Genomic DNA, 9508 nt, shown 5'->3' on the forward strand with positions numbered 1-9508 from the left:
CCATGAATCAAATGGTTTGTCTAAGTGGTTATTCTGCACCACCAGTGAAGGCCCAGCAATGTGGCAGTGAATCACATTTAATAACTTGTGGTTAGCTGTCATGAACACTTAATTTGATGTTGAACACAAACCCTGCAGGGGCAGAAGGGAGCTGGGGAGGGGAGAGGTGGGTGAGGTGTGGGGGGCAGAGAGAGTTAAGATCCACTTGAGATCCTGCGGCTCCCTTCACCCCTTGAATCTTGAGGGACGGATGTGGGATCCTGTCTGCTGGTGCTTCTGCTGCTTTTTTTGCAGCACGGCGTTAGACAGAATTCGCTTTCTTGGCGTTTATCGTCTCCCCGACTTCAAGTCTTCCTGGGATCCCATTCACCCTCATAATGAAGGCTCGCCCAGTGTTAGAAGAACACTGCAGTCTTTTCCAGAGTGCTAGTGGAGGGCTGTCAGGCCGGCTAGAAGAATTCAAAGCGTTCAGGGAACCCACAAAAGATTTCTTGCAGCCTTTTAGCTGCCTGGCAGGCAGTAGAAACCCCTCTTGTGTCAACTGCTAAACACTGCTGTCCCTGTGTCCTAAATGGAATGCGTCAAAACTCGGGAATCCCACAGCTTCACATGTCGGCCATGTGCGCTGGCAGCAGCGGGCTCCGGCCGCTTCAGACGTTTTAATTTGTCACTCGGGAAAGCAGATGTGTCAGGGGGTTGGAGAACTTGGGAGGTGACCACAGCGAACTGCCTGAGGGGCCTACCCCACGGGGACCGCTGATGAGCCTCCTCCGTGGGGCCAGCCCAGTGCTGGGAGCGGAGGGAGGGAGCAGCAATTTGGTGGCTGCGATTGGAGACAAGACCGCCTCCCACCGCGCCTCTCGAGAGCCCCCGGCGCGCACACCGCCCGCTCACGGCCGCGGCCGGTCCCTTTAGTCCCCCTTGCCGCGCTACGCGCACGCCCTGCCTTGCGCTGAGCAACGGCAACCTCGAAAGCACGTTCCAAACACTTTCCCCTTAGTCCTCAGGCCGCTCTCACTGGTTCGTTGAGCTACACAGCTATTCTCAGAGATTGCTCTAAGTCGGTGTGAGAATCTTTTAAATGTCCTTCAAAGGCTACTTTGAAGTGACGCGAGCCTGAGGCATAGGTCCCGATCATTTCAATTTGGTCAATAGAGGAAAAACAAAATGGAATTTGACATTAAAAAAAACCTCAGTAGTCCTGTTTTCAAAGTGTAAATGTGATGAATTTTAAAGCAAAGCAAACTTTAATACATTCAAATAAACACTAAATTGTAACACCTCTGAAAGCATTAATCACTCCCCTTGGTGTGTCAAGAACTTGGTGTAATTAGAGACCTCCTCTTATTCCCCTCAAACTCCTCACCCTCACCCATCCCCACCCACCCCTCCTCACCCTCTAGACGCCAAGTGCATTGCCTGCCTCAGTGCAACTGACAAATACGTGCACTGAACCAAAATTCCTGCAAACTCAGCTGACAAGATGACTGTGAAAATATAAATCTCTATTTTACATATTTTTATTGGTAGTAATAATAGAAACAATGTTTATATTTTTAAAAAAATCCAAACCCATGGGATAAAAGTAACAAGTCTACAGCTACCCAATGAAACACACACACACACTTGAAACTTCTGTGTTCTAAAAATGTAACAGATTCAAATCAGACTTATGACACCAAGTTCCATGGAACAAACTAGTCCCCACAGTAAAATTAGAAAACTGAACAAAAAAATCAACATTAAAGACATAATCATAAATGTTCACTTCAGGAAGGACAATGAAGTAATCACACAAATAAGAGATTTTAAAAATGGAAAAGTCCTTAATGGACGTTTCATTTACTTTACTTAAATCAAAGTGAATTTCATTTTAATTCATTTCAATTATTTATTAGTTTATTACATTATGGGAAACTGAGGCACAGGGAATTCAGCAACTTGCTGGAAGCCCATAGCTGGCTGGTTAATTAATGGCAGGTCAAAGATTAGAATTTAATTGTACATCTGTGAATTCTGCCTTTGCTGCCTTTCTCCAGCAGCATTGATTAGAATAGTAATCATTTATGACAATTTTATGGGATGGAAATCGAGGCAAATACAGGTAAAAATCACTAAGCAAATTGATAGCAGAAGGAGTGAGAGGAGTCTGAAGGGCTAAACTGTTCCACAAAAAACAATATTTCTTATTTTTAGAAGTGATTTTCTTAAACCATTTAAATTCTCAGAACATTATGGGTAGACCAAAAATATGCAGATAAACATATTAAAATATTTTAAAACTATTTCCTCCTTTACTTACTTTCCAAGACCTGCACTCCGATCTGTGCTTCCCTTGAAAGAATTCCCAAGCTTTCTCTTCCATTCTGTAGGATTAGGCCTCCAACAGGGCCCTGGGATTACAAATTGAAGACTCAACATAGAGCATAAGAATCCAGGATCTGAAAGCGCTCAGTGGAACATCTTGACGCTCAACTTAAAGTCTTCAAGATTTGGCCTCGGCAAGAAAGAAGCAAGTCCGTGAAGGGGTGGGTCGCCCCTCCACACCTGTGGGTGTTTCTCGTTAGGTGGAACGAGAGACTTGGAAAAGAAAAAGACACAGAGACAACGTATAGAGAAAGAAATAAGGGACCCAGGGGACCAGCATTCAGCATATGGAGGATCCCCCTGGCTTCTGAATTCCCTTAGTATTTATTGATTATTTGTCGGTGTTTCTCAGAGAGGGGGATGTGTCATGGTCACAAGACAATAGTGGGGAGAGGGTCAGCAGACAAACACGTGAACAAAGGTCTTTGCATCATAGACGAGGTAAAGAATCAAGTGCTGTGCTTTAGATATGCATACACATAAACATCTCAATGCTTAAGCAGTATTGCTGCCCGCATGTCTCACCTCCAGCCCTAAGGCGGTTTTTCCCTATCTCAGTAGATGGAACGTACAATCGGGTTTTATACCGAGACATTCCATTGTCCAGGGACGGGCAGGAGACAGATGCCTTCCTCTTGTCTCAACTGCAAGAGGCATGCCTTCCTCTTATACTAATCCTCCTCAGCACAGACCCTTTACGGGTGTCGGGCTGGGGGACGGTCAGGTCTTTCCCTTCCCACGAGGCCATATTTCAGACTATCACATGGGGAGAAACCTTGGACAATACCTGGCTTTCCTAGGCAGAGGTCCCTGCGGCCTTCCGCAGTTTCTGTGTCCCTGGGTACTTGAGATTAGGGAGTGGTGATGACTCTTAAGGAGCATGCTGTCTTCAAGCATTTGTTTAACAAAGCACATCTTGCACAACCCTTAATCCATTTAACTCTGAGTTTGACACAGCACATGTTTCAGAGAGCACGGGGTTGGGGGTAAGGTCACAGATTAACAGCGTCTCGAGGCAGAAGAATTTTTCTTAATACAGAACAAAATGGAGTCTCTTATGTCTACTTCTTTCTACACAGACATAGCAACAATCTGATCTCTTGTTACTATGTCTGTGTAGAAAGAAGTAGACATAGTAACAATCTGATCTCTCTTGCTTTTCCCCACATTTCCCCCTTTTCTTTTCGACAAAACCGCCATCGTCATCATGGCGCGTTCTCGATGGGCGCTGTCTCTTCGGAGCTGTTGGGTGCACCTGCAGACTAACAACAGACAAAACAGGCACACAAGGATTAATATGAAATTTATAATCGTAGTACTTCCAATGGTCTTAACCCAAGTGACAGGGTTAAGATTTGCGAGGCCATCAGCAACTCCTGTAACTGCCTTAGTTCCTGGCACCAAATTTAAATGGGCTTTTGATGCTTCGAAAATTTGTTCTTTTAATTTGGAAATGTCTAAAGTGAGATTATCTTCTCTTCCTTGTAGATGGCATCTAACCATATCCCAGTGATGCTCAGACTCATTATAAATTTGGGGTGTAATACAAAAATCTGACATGTTCCAGTCACATTGTAACTGGAAACGATGTTCTAAGCTCATGAGTCTGTCTCTCATCCAAATGACCGTTTGTCTAAGATCATTAATTTGATTTGCCAATTTTTGATTAATACCAGATTGTGAATTCCACAGTCTTGTAGAATTTTTTTTGCCAATCATTAACAAAGTTTACTGACTGAACAGAAGAGTGCAACGCAACTCCTGCCACAGCAGCCGTAGCTGCGACTGCAATTAATCCCATAATCACTGCAATTAAAGTAAAAATGAATCTTTTGGATCTATTTAAAACGCCTTTTAATACTTCAGTCAAAATATGGACGGATGGCGAGGCCTCCCACAGTCGGTCCATGGACACAGGGATCCACACGCCTTCTCTTGCTCTCACCAGCAGAATACGGTGCTGCCAATTAAAAGTTGAATCAATGCAAGTAAACAATCTGCAATTTTCACAGGTTATAGTTTGGGAGTCTGGTTTAATAACTATATTTCCTACAACTAGCATATAAGGGGGCTTTACGCAACTTTGTAAAGGAACCATTAGACTGGAATTTAGGTCGATAGTATAAAATGGCTTACGGTCTCTTGTTTCTAAAGTTTGATTTCCAGACCAAATCCTAATGCGGTGTGAGGCCACAGTAAGCCTCCACAATTCTGGATGTTCAGGACCAGAGACAGGACTTATTATTTTTGGTCTTGGGGTAGAGATTCCTTTTTCTCCCCATTCCCAAGGGTAGAAAGACTGTAATTTTTTATGCTTATATTTGTCTAGACTTTCTGTTAAGTCGCTATCAACAGCTGGACTCACTTGTGCACTTGGACACAACTGAGTTTGTCCTGAGCAATTGTGGTAGAATTGACCTCGAGGTGCCCAATCTATAATAGTTCCAAATTCATTGTTTTGTAATATCACCACACTATTGGCCACACATTCTTCCCAAACTAAGGCTTCTGTATTTTTTGATCCTTTGGGAATTTCCTTGGGGCAAGGTTTCCCTTTAGGTCTAAATTTTAATGATCTTTGATAAGAAAAGTCTTGTAAATAATTTACCCGTGGCCTGAGTGACATCCCGCTTACCATGTGATAAGTGAATCTACTGTTAGGACTGACAGTAGGTACTTCTACCAACCAATTTTGGACTGCAGGCATTAAGCATCCTGGTGCTCTCCCTAGGCAAATAGGAGGATAACGATACCCAATGGAAATATTTATCATCATCCCTTCTTCTTCAGGTTTGGCAGGGCAGCGATCATCTGTGGGGCCAGGTACCCATACACTATCATTAACATATACTTCTATACGATTATCCATCCATGTGACTGCCCGAATTAAGGGCGGGAAAGGCACATAGGCCCAGTAGGTATAATTAGCTGCAGCTGCTCCTGCAGGCATAGGGAGACTTACCACCGTTGATACAATCATCAAGGCTGCAAGCAGCAGCCTTGGAGTTTGTGTCACCTTTGTGTTCTCTAGACATTTTGTAGCTAACTGCGTCAGCTTCTTTAGTTGTGCCCAAGTCGGCGGCTCTGCCTTCTTGGTGGATGGCGACTTCGTCTGTTGTTCTGACATCCCTATTTTGTTCATCTTGTGAGTCGACGGTGCTCAATTGCGGTGTCTCCGTCTCCACGGAGGTGCTTTTCTTTGCATCTCTGATGGGTTCATTGTAGAACTTCAAATGTCTAGTGGGTATCCAAACAGGAAGCTGATTTTCTCCTGGGGAAACACAAGCAAAACCTCTCCCCCACATTATCACCTTCCCTATTTCCCATGTCTTATTTTTATTATCTTCCACCAAATCAATTTTCCTTCATGTGGGCTGTTCTTTTTACCAGTAAGATGTTGTTCTGCAGAAGTAGTAGTCTGATTTCTATAAATGTTTAAAAAATTTAAAGTATAAAGTGCTAGATTAAGTTGCATCTGAGGAGTGGTACACTCCTTACTGTCTCCCCCTTCTTTTTGTTTAACTAATTGAGTTTTGAGTGTTCTATTAGTTCTTTCGACTACGGCCTGTCCTTGGGAATTATAAGGAATTCCTGTTGTATGTGAAATTTTCCACTGATTTAAGAATTTTTGGAAAGCTTTACTACAATATCCAGGTCCATTGTCAGTTTTGATTTTTTCTGGAACTCCCATTACAGCCAAACAAGACAATAAATGTTTTTTTAACATGGGAAGTACTTTCTCCTGTTTGGCAAGTTGCCCATATGAAATGTGAGTAAGTATGAACTGTTACATGATCATATGATAATCTTCCAAATGAAGGTACATGTGTGACATCCATTTGCCATAATGCATTAGGACACAGACCTCTGGGATTAACTCCTGCCTCTTGAGTGGGCAGGTGTAAGACTTGACACTGGGTGCAATGTTGTACAATATCTTTTGCCTGTTTCCATGTGACATCAAATTTGTTTTTTAATCCTGCTGCATTTACATGAGCCAAAGCATGAAGTTCTTGTGCTTTTATGAATGCAGATGATACCAGTAAGTCAGCTTGTTCATTTGCTTTAGTCGAAGGCCCTGGTAAATTACTGTGTGCTCGAATATGAGTAATATAAAATGGGAAATTTCTTTTTCTTACAGTTTGTTGTAATAAATTGAATAGCTGGTTTAATTGATCATCCATGCTATATTTGATTAGAGCTGTCTCAACATCCCTTGTAGCCTGTACTACGTATGTAGAATCTGATATAATATTGATAGGTTGGTCAAAATCTTGTAACACTGTAATGACTGCAACCAACTCTGCTCTTTGAGCTGATTGATATGGAGTTTTGATTACTCGTTCTTTTGGCCCTGTGTAAGCCACTTTTCCATTGCTGGAACCATCAGTAAATACTGTTAGAGCATTTTCTAAAGGTTTCCGTCTGGTAATTTTAGGTAGAATCTAAGTAGTCAAAAACTGGAAGATTTTTGTTTTTGGGTAATGATTATCAATCATTCCCACAAAATTAGCAAGGCCAATTTGCCATGTACCAGAATTTATAAAGGCTTGTCTAATTTGTTCCTTGGTTAAAGGGACAACTATTTTGTCTGGGTCATTTCCACATAATTTTATTATTCATAATCTTGTCTGACCAATTAATGTGGCTATTTGATCCAAGTACAATGTAAAAGTCTTAACTGTACTGTGAGGAAGGAATGACCACTCCATAAGATCAGTATTTTGAATAATGATGCCTGTTGGAGAATGTGCAGTGGCAAAAATCGAAAGTTGGAGTGGGGCTAAGGGATCTATTCTATTTATTTGCACTGACTGAATTTTCTCTTCCAGTAATTTAATTTCTTTTTTGCCTCTGGGGTTAACATTCTCTTACTATTTAAGTCTGAGTCTCCTCTTAAGATAGAGAACAAATTTGACATGGCATAAGTAGGAATGCCTAGAGTTGGCCGAATCCAATTAATATCTCCCAGCAATTTTTGAAAATCATTTAGTGTTTTTAATGTGTCTTTTCTTATTTCTATTTTTTGTGGCTTAATTTTTTTATTTTCTATCTGCATCCCTAAATAATGAAAAGGAATAGAAGTTTGGATCTTATCAGATGCTATTGTTAGTCCTGCGTTGGCAACCTCTGCTTGCAGAAATGTATAACAGTCAATTAATTTATCTGTCGTTTCTGCAGCACATAAAATATCATCAGTATAATGAATAATATAACAGTCTGAAAACTTGTTTCTAACTGGTTGAAGAGCTCGACCTACAAAAGTCTGACAAATAGTTGGACTGTTAAGCATTCCTTGAGGTAACACTTTCCACTGAAACCTGGTGGCTGGTTCTTTATTATTTATGGCTGGTATAGTAAAGGCAAATTTTTTGCAATCTTGCTCCACCAGAGGGATGGTAAAAAAGCAATCCTTTAGATCAATTATAATTAAGGGCCAGTCTTTTGGGATCATGGCCGGAGAGGGCAACCCGGGTTGGAGAGGCCCCATGGGTTGAATAACGGTGTTTACGGCCCTTAAGTCAGTTAACATACGCCATTTGCCAGATTTCTTCTGAATTACAAACACAGGAGAATTCCAAGGTGAGAATGAAGGCTCAATATGTCCTTTCTTTAACTGTTCATTTGCTAATAAATGTAAAGCCTCCAGTTTTTGTTTTGGTAGTGGCCACTGATTTACCCATACTGGTTTTTCTGTCTTCCAAGTTAATGGTATGGGTTTTGGAGGCTTTACAGTGGCCGCCCCTAAAAAGGATACCCTATTCCTTTTCTTTCTTGATTTATTTTAGTCTCAATTGGAACTTTAATGCCATCTCCATTTTTCCTAGTCCCTTTTCTGGTATATATCCCATCTTGGTCATGATTTTTTGACTCGCGGGGCTATATGATGGAGCGGGCATAGTGATTTCCATACCCCATTGTTGTAATAAATCTCGACCCCACAGATTAAGAGGAATTGAAGTAATCATTGGCTGAACAGTACTTTCTTGATTATCTGGCCCTAAACAATGTAAAATCTTAGTACTTTGATACACTTCTGAGGCTGTGCCTATGCCAACAAGTCCTGTGACAGCCTTTTGTTTAGGCCAATTTTTTGGCCACTGATTTAAAGCAATGATAGAGACATCCACTCCAGTGTCTACTAACCCTTCAAACTGTTTTCCTTGAATAATGGCCTTACACACAGGCCTGTTCTCTGAGACCTGACTTGCCCAATATGCAGCCTTTCCTGTCAGATCAGTGCTTCCAAACCCTCCTGTTCTTTTTATCTCACTATTTTCAACCTTAATATATGGCAGGAGTAATAATTGAGCAATCTTGTCTCCTGGACTGGCACTCCAAGGAATTGAAGAGCTAATAACCAATTGAATTTCGCCTTTATAGTCTGAATCAACCACACCAGTATGAATTTGAACTCCCTTTAGATTTAGACTTGATCTTCCCAAGATTAGTCCTACAGTCCCCTCAGGCAGCGGGCCATATACCCCGTGGGGATTTTTTGTGGGGGCTCCCCTGGAAGCAGAGAGACTGCTTGTATAGTACATAAGTCTACTGATGCACTGCCACTTGTGGCGGGGGACAATTGTTATATTGTGGTAACTGGCTTATTCCCTGAAACACTTGGGACAGTGGGGTTGTTGTCCCTGAAAACCCTGAGGAACAAAGGGCTGAATTGGGAATGCCCCAGTTTGTTGTGGGGCCTGAGGCTGGCCCCTTTGCTCATTTCCTGACAATGGTTGCCCATTTTTATCAAATTTAGAATGACATTGACTAGCCCAATGTTTTCCTTTTTTACATCTTGGACATAAGTCAGGTGGCTCTCTACCTGTAGTTGTAGTCGCTTGAATAGTTATATTCTGTTTATTTGAGACTGGGCAATTCTGTTTTAAATGACCAATTTGACCACAATTATAATATTTCCCTTCAAATGTTCTAACTTGTCCTCCTAAAACGACTCCCGCTATTGCTTGAGCCATAAGCGTAGCTTTATGCATAGCTCCTCCAGTTCCATCACAGGCTTTTACATACTCTGAGATTACATCTGATCCTGCAGGAATCTTTCCTTTCAATGGCTTAATGGTTGATTGACACTCAGGATTGGCGTTTTCGTATGCCATCAACTCCACTATGACTTTACAGG

At 41.8% G+C, this 9508-nt stretch overlaps 1 pseudogene; it reads right to left on the reverse strand.

The window, feature by feature from the left end:
• Window positions 1-301: 301 nt before the first annotated feature.
• Window positions 302-5769, reverse strand: LOC129057825 (endogenous retrovirus group K member 8 Env polyprotein-like; annotated as a pseudogene).
• Between the last annotated feature and the right edge of the window lie 3739 nt (window positions 5770-9508).

This window comes from Pongo abelii, chromosome 11 (genome assembly GCF_028885655.2).
Source record: "Pongo abelii isolate AG06213 chromosome 11, NHGRI_mPonAbe1-v2.0_pri, whole genome shotgun sequence".
Lineage (NCBI taxonomy): Eukaryota > Metazoa > Chordata > Mammalia > Primates > Hominidae > Pongo > Pongo abelii.